Source organism: Acyrthosiphon pisum, chromosome A1 (genome assembly GCF_005508785.2).
Source record: "Acyrthosiphon pisum isolate AL4f chromosome A1, pea_aphid_22Mar2018_4r6ur, whole genome shotgun sequence".
Taxonomy (NCBI): domain Eukaryota; kingdom Metazoa; phylum Arthropoda; class Insecta; order Hemiptera; family Aphididae; genus Acyrthosiphon; species Acyrthosiphon pisum.
The window spans coordinates 58,916,574-58,924,989 of NC_042494.1; the positions used below are offsets into that span (position 1 = coordinate 58,916,574).

Genomic DNA, 8,416 nt, shown 5'->3' on the forward strand with positions numbered 1-8,416 from the left:
ATCACACTACGCCTTTTGTAGCCATGTGGGTACATATTGTGTTTAGGACATTTAAATTTTAGGTAGTAAGAATTGTATATTAAAATGGTATTAAAATAAATTACAGAATTAATAGGACTAAGGTGATACCTATCGGCTGGTTCTAGGTCAGTTTGTACGGCCGGTAAAAAGGTACATTGCAAAACGTGGACACTTTATACTATTATATACATAAAACATATATATTGTAAATATATACTTAGGAACGATAGTATGATACTAATAGTAATGACAGGGAAGCATCGAGAACTATAGAAAATCAATCAAATGATTGAAGACGTAAAGAAGAAGTTATAAACCTAAGTACCTAGTAAGTATATATAATGTCAATTATTAAAATGTAAAAATTAAAACTTAATAAGAAGTCGATTAAAAATGTTTTAAAATATTATAGTATATTAACAAATTATCAGTTTTAGATTCTGAGCGGAGCGAGGAAGCTATTGGTTTTACAATGGTGTTTATTTTTAATTTTTTTTTTATATCCTGTATACAAAATTTCTACCAGAAGGAATGCTTTGATTTCAACATATAGTACCTTATCTTTTAGCAAATTGGATCAAGATGGTACTTTAAAGAGGTCGATTTTCTCAATAGTTATTAAATGCCACGGGAAAAACCACCGAAAAATTACGAAAAAACACTAAAAATGGGATTTTAATTTCTAACGTTTTGTTTATCACCATAGAAACGAATAAAAAATTGTAATATTATAAAATTAATTCAATATAAAATATCCTGCAGACTGACAAACCGTCTCCGCTCAAAATCGTTTTTCTGATTCAATGATATTATATCAAGGAATTCAAGTCTAATACAATCCATTATACAATGATTCACTTGTTATCTACTGTACAGCAGAGCGACATCCACTTACCTGTTTTTTTTTAATTAACTTGTTAGATAACAGCCAAATATTACTTCGTGTTACAATATATTTTTAATTAATTTAGGAACTTGATGACCTAAAAATCTTGAAATTGTCAAAATAATCAAATAATCAAATATGATAACCTATAAGCTATAATTGTATTATATTACTATCAAAAGTTATGGTGGGGAGGGGGAGGGGGTAAAGAGTAAAAATTTTAAAAAAGAGTGTAAATCAACAATCATTTTTTTATGAGCCTCTGAAGTTAAAATGTTGAAAAAATTAATTATGTAAGAAGCCAAGAAAGGCACGGCTTACGAGACATAACTTATTATAAACATAGAATTATTTCAAATTAAATTAAGTAGATATAAACACGATACGCGAATACCTAATTTTGAATGTTTCATTGTATAATTGTTATGTAAAGAACTTCACGAAATTGAAAATACTACAAATATGAGATATGTATTATGCTTACATTAATTATTCAACCAAACATGTTGTTTTATTTTTATCTTATCCGTATTTTGTTATTTGACTAAGCGGTCTACTCTCAAAAAACAGTAGGTATACATATAAGAACTTATCTTGTATTTTTATTGTTCTGTAATATTATATGCCTCAGAAAGACACAACTTAGTTCTTACTTTGACTATGAATCGGTGCATACTATACAAATATAACTATATTGAGTCTTAGGATTATTTTTAGTAATTACTTATACAGAGGTCAGAGACAACCAGCCAACCACGTAATATCATTCATATCATTTTCAAATTAATAAACAACAAACTATATAGGTATGTATAGGCCAGGAATTTTTGGTTTTATTTGTACCGTCAGTATACTACCTAACTATTAACGATATTTATTACCTATATATTATACACTCTAGTTTACGCAGAGCCCCCCCCCCCCCCCAAGCCCGTATTTATAAAAAATGTATATTGTTAACAAAAAATGCATATTAAATTATTATAATATTGTCATATGGACTATATGGGCCATAGAGGTATGACGGTGGATACGATGTACCTGCTGGGTAAATGGACTGAAAATAAAAATAGACGACTTGAATTTGTGTTGTAAAAATCGTTGTTTTCTTTTTGTTATAAGATTTTGTGTAATTATAATTTCCCCCCCCCCCTCTAACCAAGGCTCTGGAGCCGAGTTTATGAGGTGCGATTAAATCATAATATATAATATATTCACTTATTAATTAAATTTTTCAGAATAAACATTTAAAAAAAATATTTTTTTTTAAATTTTTAACCATACCTGTAGAATTTTTTGTTGCAGACAGTCCTTTGAATATGGGAAGGAAGATTTTTTTATTTAATTCTGACAGGACTCAGTGTATAAACATTGAATCAATAAGTACCATATTTTAAATTTCACAGGACTCAATTCGTTTTAAAAGGTTTTATTGAAACTCGTCATAAATGATTCTGTTTAAGAATTCCGGGCTTCCGTAATATTTTATAAATGTTTCCTGATTATTCTGAATGAACTTGGGGCATATGTTCCCCCCCCCCGCCATCCAAAAAACAAAAACAATTTAGATCCATTTAACTACCAAAAACCACTCTCAATCTTGATGATTGAAGCACTGATTTTTCTCCAAAGGCGATGTCAAACAGAAAAATTACTAAACAAATATTAGGTAGGTACCTATGTATGAAAAATTCCACAACATTGTATAACCCAGTATATTTGCATTTTCTTTGTTAGAATCTAAAAATCTAATAACAAGTTGAATTAAATATTAATGTACCTATACTATTATTTAATTATTGGTTATTTTAATTGCAGATAAATTATAAGTGGTGTCATACTACTTGGACAATGACGTTTATAAAAATTGTTCCATAGATATCGGTAAATTTCTCATGCTCTTAAACTTAAAAACTACTAAGAAAATTACCTTTTAAAAATACCATTTATGCTTTTTATCCTATCTGTGTAAATGCTATATTAGATTATAGACGAATTTTCTATCCAAAAATAAGTAACAGAAAAAGATAATAAAAAAAATTAAATAGAGAAATTAAAAAATTAACCATTATTTTAAATTACATAAAATATAAATACTGGTATGATACACTGAAATTACATTTTTGTTTCGTTATTACAGTCAAGTCTTGATAACTTTAAAACTTGGATGACTCGAATTTTTTTCTTGCTCTTCAAGTGTTTTTAAGTTGTGCTAGATGTATCATGTATATAACTCGAAAAACACATAAGTCGAATTTATTTTTATTCCCCTTGAGACTCGACTGTATATTACACAATATCGTCAATCTGTATACGAAATTAAAAATAGTTAAGGATATAACTTGGAAATTTAGCTCTTTAATTGTATAATAGTAAATACCTACTCAATTGTAGAAAAAACGTACAAGTCCACTTTCATTGATTCGCTTGTATTTTATATGTAGTAAATGTTTTGGAAAAATCATTTCAATAGTTGATTGTTTGTAAACGTATTGAAATGAATATTTGCAATGAAAACAAAACATTATTTTGATTAATAAAAACTGTCGATTTATGAAGTATGTTTTAAATATTTGTATAGGCGTATAACCGTAGGTAGGTATATAATAAGTGATATATTAATATGTTATTAATGTGAGTAAAACTGTAAAATAAATTCACAGTAAAATTAATAGAAAATATTATGAACTAAATACCTCTCCGTTTTTATCGCACAAATTGCAATGTTCTTATCTACATTTTGTTTAAAAACTATTCAGAAGGGATTGAATTAACTATAATTTTGACAGTGACTATCATACAATTATTCATTTTCGTTATAAAGGTGGCTAGGTATAATCTACAGTAATGTACTTACATTTTTATTATATTACGTCATTTTACTTTGACTTAATGGACTGCGCAGTGGCGCAACCTGGGGAAACCCCCACACTTAATAAGATGTATTTGAGAATTATATCTGGTGATACAACCCGAAAACCCCGCCCAGCCACTACTTTAATAAATAAAATTACTGTTTGCGATACTGGTTTTGGATATTATTTAAGTCGTATCTTACGTTGCTTCATTTGTATAATGCTAAATAATATATAAATAGTTAAATAAGAATATTATATTAAATAAAAATGGATGACATCATTTATTTCAATTCAAAGATAATAGAGGTCATTCGTACTTACATTATCTCAATATTACCTATTACTTATTAGTTATCACCTACGCAAAAACCACTTCATATTATGTCCTAGAATACTTATTTTATACCTATTTGTTGTAAAATAAATTATAATGTGAACTACTTCATAGTTCATAGTTATTAAAATACGTCATGTTAAACTATCGTTTTCGGGGGACAAATATAAACACATCAAGTTAGCTCCTAACTCCTAATCTAACTAAGTTAGCTCCTAAGTAGTTAGCACTTAGTAGCACATCCATATTCCATAAGCATAACAAACACATAATATGAAATATATCCAACAGTTGTGTTGATAACTTGTTGGATTATGTGTGAGTCTAAAGCCCCTCACCCAAAAAATAAATAAATTATTAAAACTATTTATTTTTTATATTAGATATATATTATTTTAATATATATTGTTTCGTCCCTAATATATTAAAAATATAATAGTTTAGATTCTGAGCGGAGCGAAAGAATGTATTGATTTTACAATGATGTATGTTTTTTTCTGTATGTCATCAACATTTTAGGTAGGTAGTAAAAATAATATCAGGCTGAGTCTGGTATAGGTACTTACATTACGTAGGTAATGCTGGAATATATTATAATTGTTCTCTTGACATGGTATTTTTTATTTTTATTCATGTACAAATAAATAAAATCATATAATGTGTTAGAACTTAGGTACAGTCCAATTGAAAATTAACTTAGGTAGGTTTACATTTGTTTATTTGTTGATAAGAAAATTAAACAGATTGTTTCAATGCAGTTTGTTAAATATAAGACTTAAGAAATTCAAAGAATATATAGTTAATGTACCTAATATATTATACGTTAAATGCTGTCTAAATACCTATAGGTATTCTAAACGGTTTTAAAACTTCTTTCAAGACTTATATTAATTAATAGGTAATTGACAACTGTAGACCAAAAATGATTAGGTATTACCTCTCGGAAAATATTATTTCGTTTAAATGTATAATATTTAAATATTTTACAAAGCTCTGGTGTTTCGTTTTTATTATATTTTTTACCGGCACATTGCTTAATGAGAATGTTAGGAATTTAGCATTAGGCTTATCAAAATTTCCAATTTATCATTCTGATAAAAATATACAAGTCTATATAATATAATAGAGGGGGTTGTACCATTATAGTTATTAAATATAATTGTAATTCTTCATTTATAAATATTTCAGCTATTTCGCTGGAACAAATTTGTTATTCAATCTGTTTTAAAAACAAATAATTATTTTGAGTAGGAATCATTATACCTACTCCACCCAGCCAAGAAATTAAATATTTATTAAATATATTTATATTTTACTCAATCGTCGAGAACTAATCGTAAGTACCTATTCGATCGTTAGATTTATTAGATCAATTTTAATTTATACAATTATGATTACTACCGGGAATGATAATAGTATTGAACATTTTTTGAGAACTAATAATTATTGTTAGATATACCTAATTAATGCGACATTTTGTTTATTTGTGATTTATGAATAATTATTATTTACTAATAAAATATAATTTATCACAATTAATTATTTGATTATTATTTCTATTTAAAATGGTAAATTATATTATGTAACAAAAATAATATTACTTATTATAGTTTGAACTAAATTAACCATTACATGGTATTTGTGGTTATGCGTAAACAGTATTTTAGAATGATTGGGCCACCAGCACAATAATTTTCTATTGGCCAACTTAAAAAAAAAAACTTTTACCTAGGTTTCTGTGTAGGTACAATTATTATTAATATTATAACTTACAATCACTAGAGTCCAATTTCATGAACATTGTATTAATTATTAGTTAGACTTATATTATGTTAAATACTTAAATATATAGTAGTTAATAATCAAATAATGTACAGGTACGTCCTTAATGAAATATAATTTCACAGTTTGACAAACAACAATTGTTTTAGTAAAAATCTATACTTTTTGATGATTAAATAGATACAGATTTAAAAAAAGTGGGTAAGTGGATGTCGCTCTGCTGTACAGTAGGTTTCAAGTGGGTTATCGTATAGTGGATGGTGTTTAATTTGAATTCAATGATATAATAATATTATCATTGTACCTATAAGAAAAACGATTCTGAGCGAAAACGGTCAGTCAGCTTATGATATTACTAAGTATATTTGATGATATTATTGTGAATAAAGTAATTTATATATAACCTATTTACGTGGAACCTTGTTTTAAATTTTCAATCCATAGCTATAGAAGTTGAACATTTTAGAAATGTTTAACTACAAAAGAATTATTACATTTTGCCAAAATTCCAACTATAAATGCTTAAAAAAAAATGATGCCTATGTATTTTTAATATTTTTAAACTGTCATTTAAACCTTGTATTAAATTTTCACGCTATTTTACCCAACAAATAACATTTTATTGACGATTATAGAAAAAAAAAACCAAAATAATTGAAAACTAACAATGCCCGTAAGCAGCTCAAAAATAGTCAAAATATTTTCAAAATTTTATGGTGTATAGAAAATGAGAATATAAATATTCAGTGAAATTTTCATGTATATCTACTGTTATTCGTTTTTGAATTAAAATAAAATAACAAAACCGCTACATGGGAAATCGAGTAAATATCCAATATTGTAAAAATATGAATTTCAAAAACTCATAAAAATTTGATTTGATTTGCTTGTAGACATTTTTTTTTATAAAGGTAGACAAATTTATGAAGAATCTTGTATTACATTTCAAAATCTTAGATTTAAAAAGAAAAATGTAATTCTCAACTCAAAATAATTTCCTAATTTCAGTGATTTTTCCGTATTTGTCAAGATTTATATTTGCTTATAAAAAAAAACTGTGGCTAAGGATTTTTAATATTTTCAAATGTCATTTTAACAATATAGTAGGAGTCTTGTATTAGATTTTCTAACTTTTTTACCCAACAAATAAAGTTTTATTGACATATCATAGAAAAAAAGACGAATAAAATTGGTAACTGAAAATGTTCCTAAACAGTTCAAAACAAATCAAAATATTTTGAAATGTATTTAATATTTATCGTGTATAGAAAATGCATATATAAACAACCAGTGAAAATTGTATGTTAATTAATTCGTTCATTTGTTTTAGAGTTACACCAAAAACCAAAATCGATTTTGTGGAAAACCGATTTTGCGTAAAACTTCCCGTTTTTCCTTAATTTTTATGTGGTTTTTCCCGGCGCTTTTGAAAACTATTGATAATTTATTTTGACCTCCTCAATGCACCAACAATATTCACTTTCCCATTGAACAAGATACTGAAGTTGAAAATCAAAACATTATTTTGACTACTTATCGTCTACACACACATAAAAATAAAATAATAATAATGAAAAAAAACACACACATCCGTGTAAAATCAATACATTCATCGCTCCCCTCAGAATCTAAAAAAAATATAATAAATGTATCTACTACAGGGGCGCGCCCAGAAAAATTTATGTGGGGGGGGGGGGGGGTGGGGTTCAAGTAAAATTAAAGGAGCTAGTCTTTTACCTAACGATTTTTTTTTTTTTTTTTTAATCAACAACAAATTCAATTATTTATAGATTTAAATATTATATTGCTAATATAGAAACTCTGTATACTAATATACAATATACATTCAAAAATTAAAGAACAAAATCTAGTTTTCTTGATTTTTTGCTCAATTCATTTAAAACTTCTTCTGCTGTTAGTGGAATTTCTTTATGAACAGCTAACATAGCTAAGCCATTAAGTCGAGTCTAAAACCAAAAAAATGTTAAAAATATTGGTATAAATTGTTATTTTAATATCCAGAAAATACCTCAGTCATTGTGTTTCGTAGATAAGATTTCAATCTTTTGAGACAAGAAAAAGTGTGGATGTTGAAACTGGTAAAGTGAATAGTATTTTTAATATAAAATGTATATTGGGAAATATTTCTTTATTACACTGTCTCAAGGCTTCTAAACAATTGTTTGGATATTTTACATGCTTATTGAGTTTGGTATACCATATATGTAGTTCAGCTTTAAGCTTTTAACTGTTAGCTTATCAGTATCCAGGTAAAATTCAACAAGTTCATTAAAGTTTTCTGAATAAGTTCCAGAAAATAAACACTGAAAGCCTAAAAAACAAATTTATATTTTAAGTACCTATATTAAAAGTATCGGCAACTGCGGGGCAGTATACATCATATTCGAAGATGAAAGCATTTAAAGATAAAATACGAATTAGGAAATTTTATGATAATATAATTCGACAAGTACATGCATTATTTGTTTTATAATAAAAAATAAAAATAATACGGTCAATGGGGGGGGGGGGGGG

At 26.7% G+C, this 8,416-nt stretch overlaps 1 protein-coding gene across 4 annotated transcripts in view; it reads left to right on the forward strand.

Moving 5' to 3' along the window:
* Positions 1-8,416, forward strand: part of LOC100165718 (sodium/hydrogen exchanger 9B2) — a 33,651-nt gene that overhangs the window by 5,109 nt on the left and 20,126 nt on the right. Inside the window, exon 2 of one of the 4 annotated variants that reach the window (XM_016808253.2) lies at positions 147-349. The exons of 2 other annotated variants lie outside the window; for them this stretch is intronic. The gene's annotated coding sequence lies outside the window, so the exon portion shown is untranslated. Of the gene's footprint in view, positions 1-146; positions 350-5,315; positions 5,436-8,416 lie in introns of those variants that run through there. One more of the 4 variants, XM_008189595.3, reaches the window with a different exon arrangement.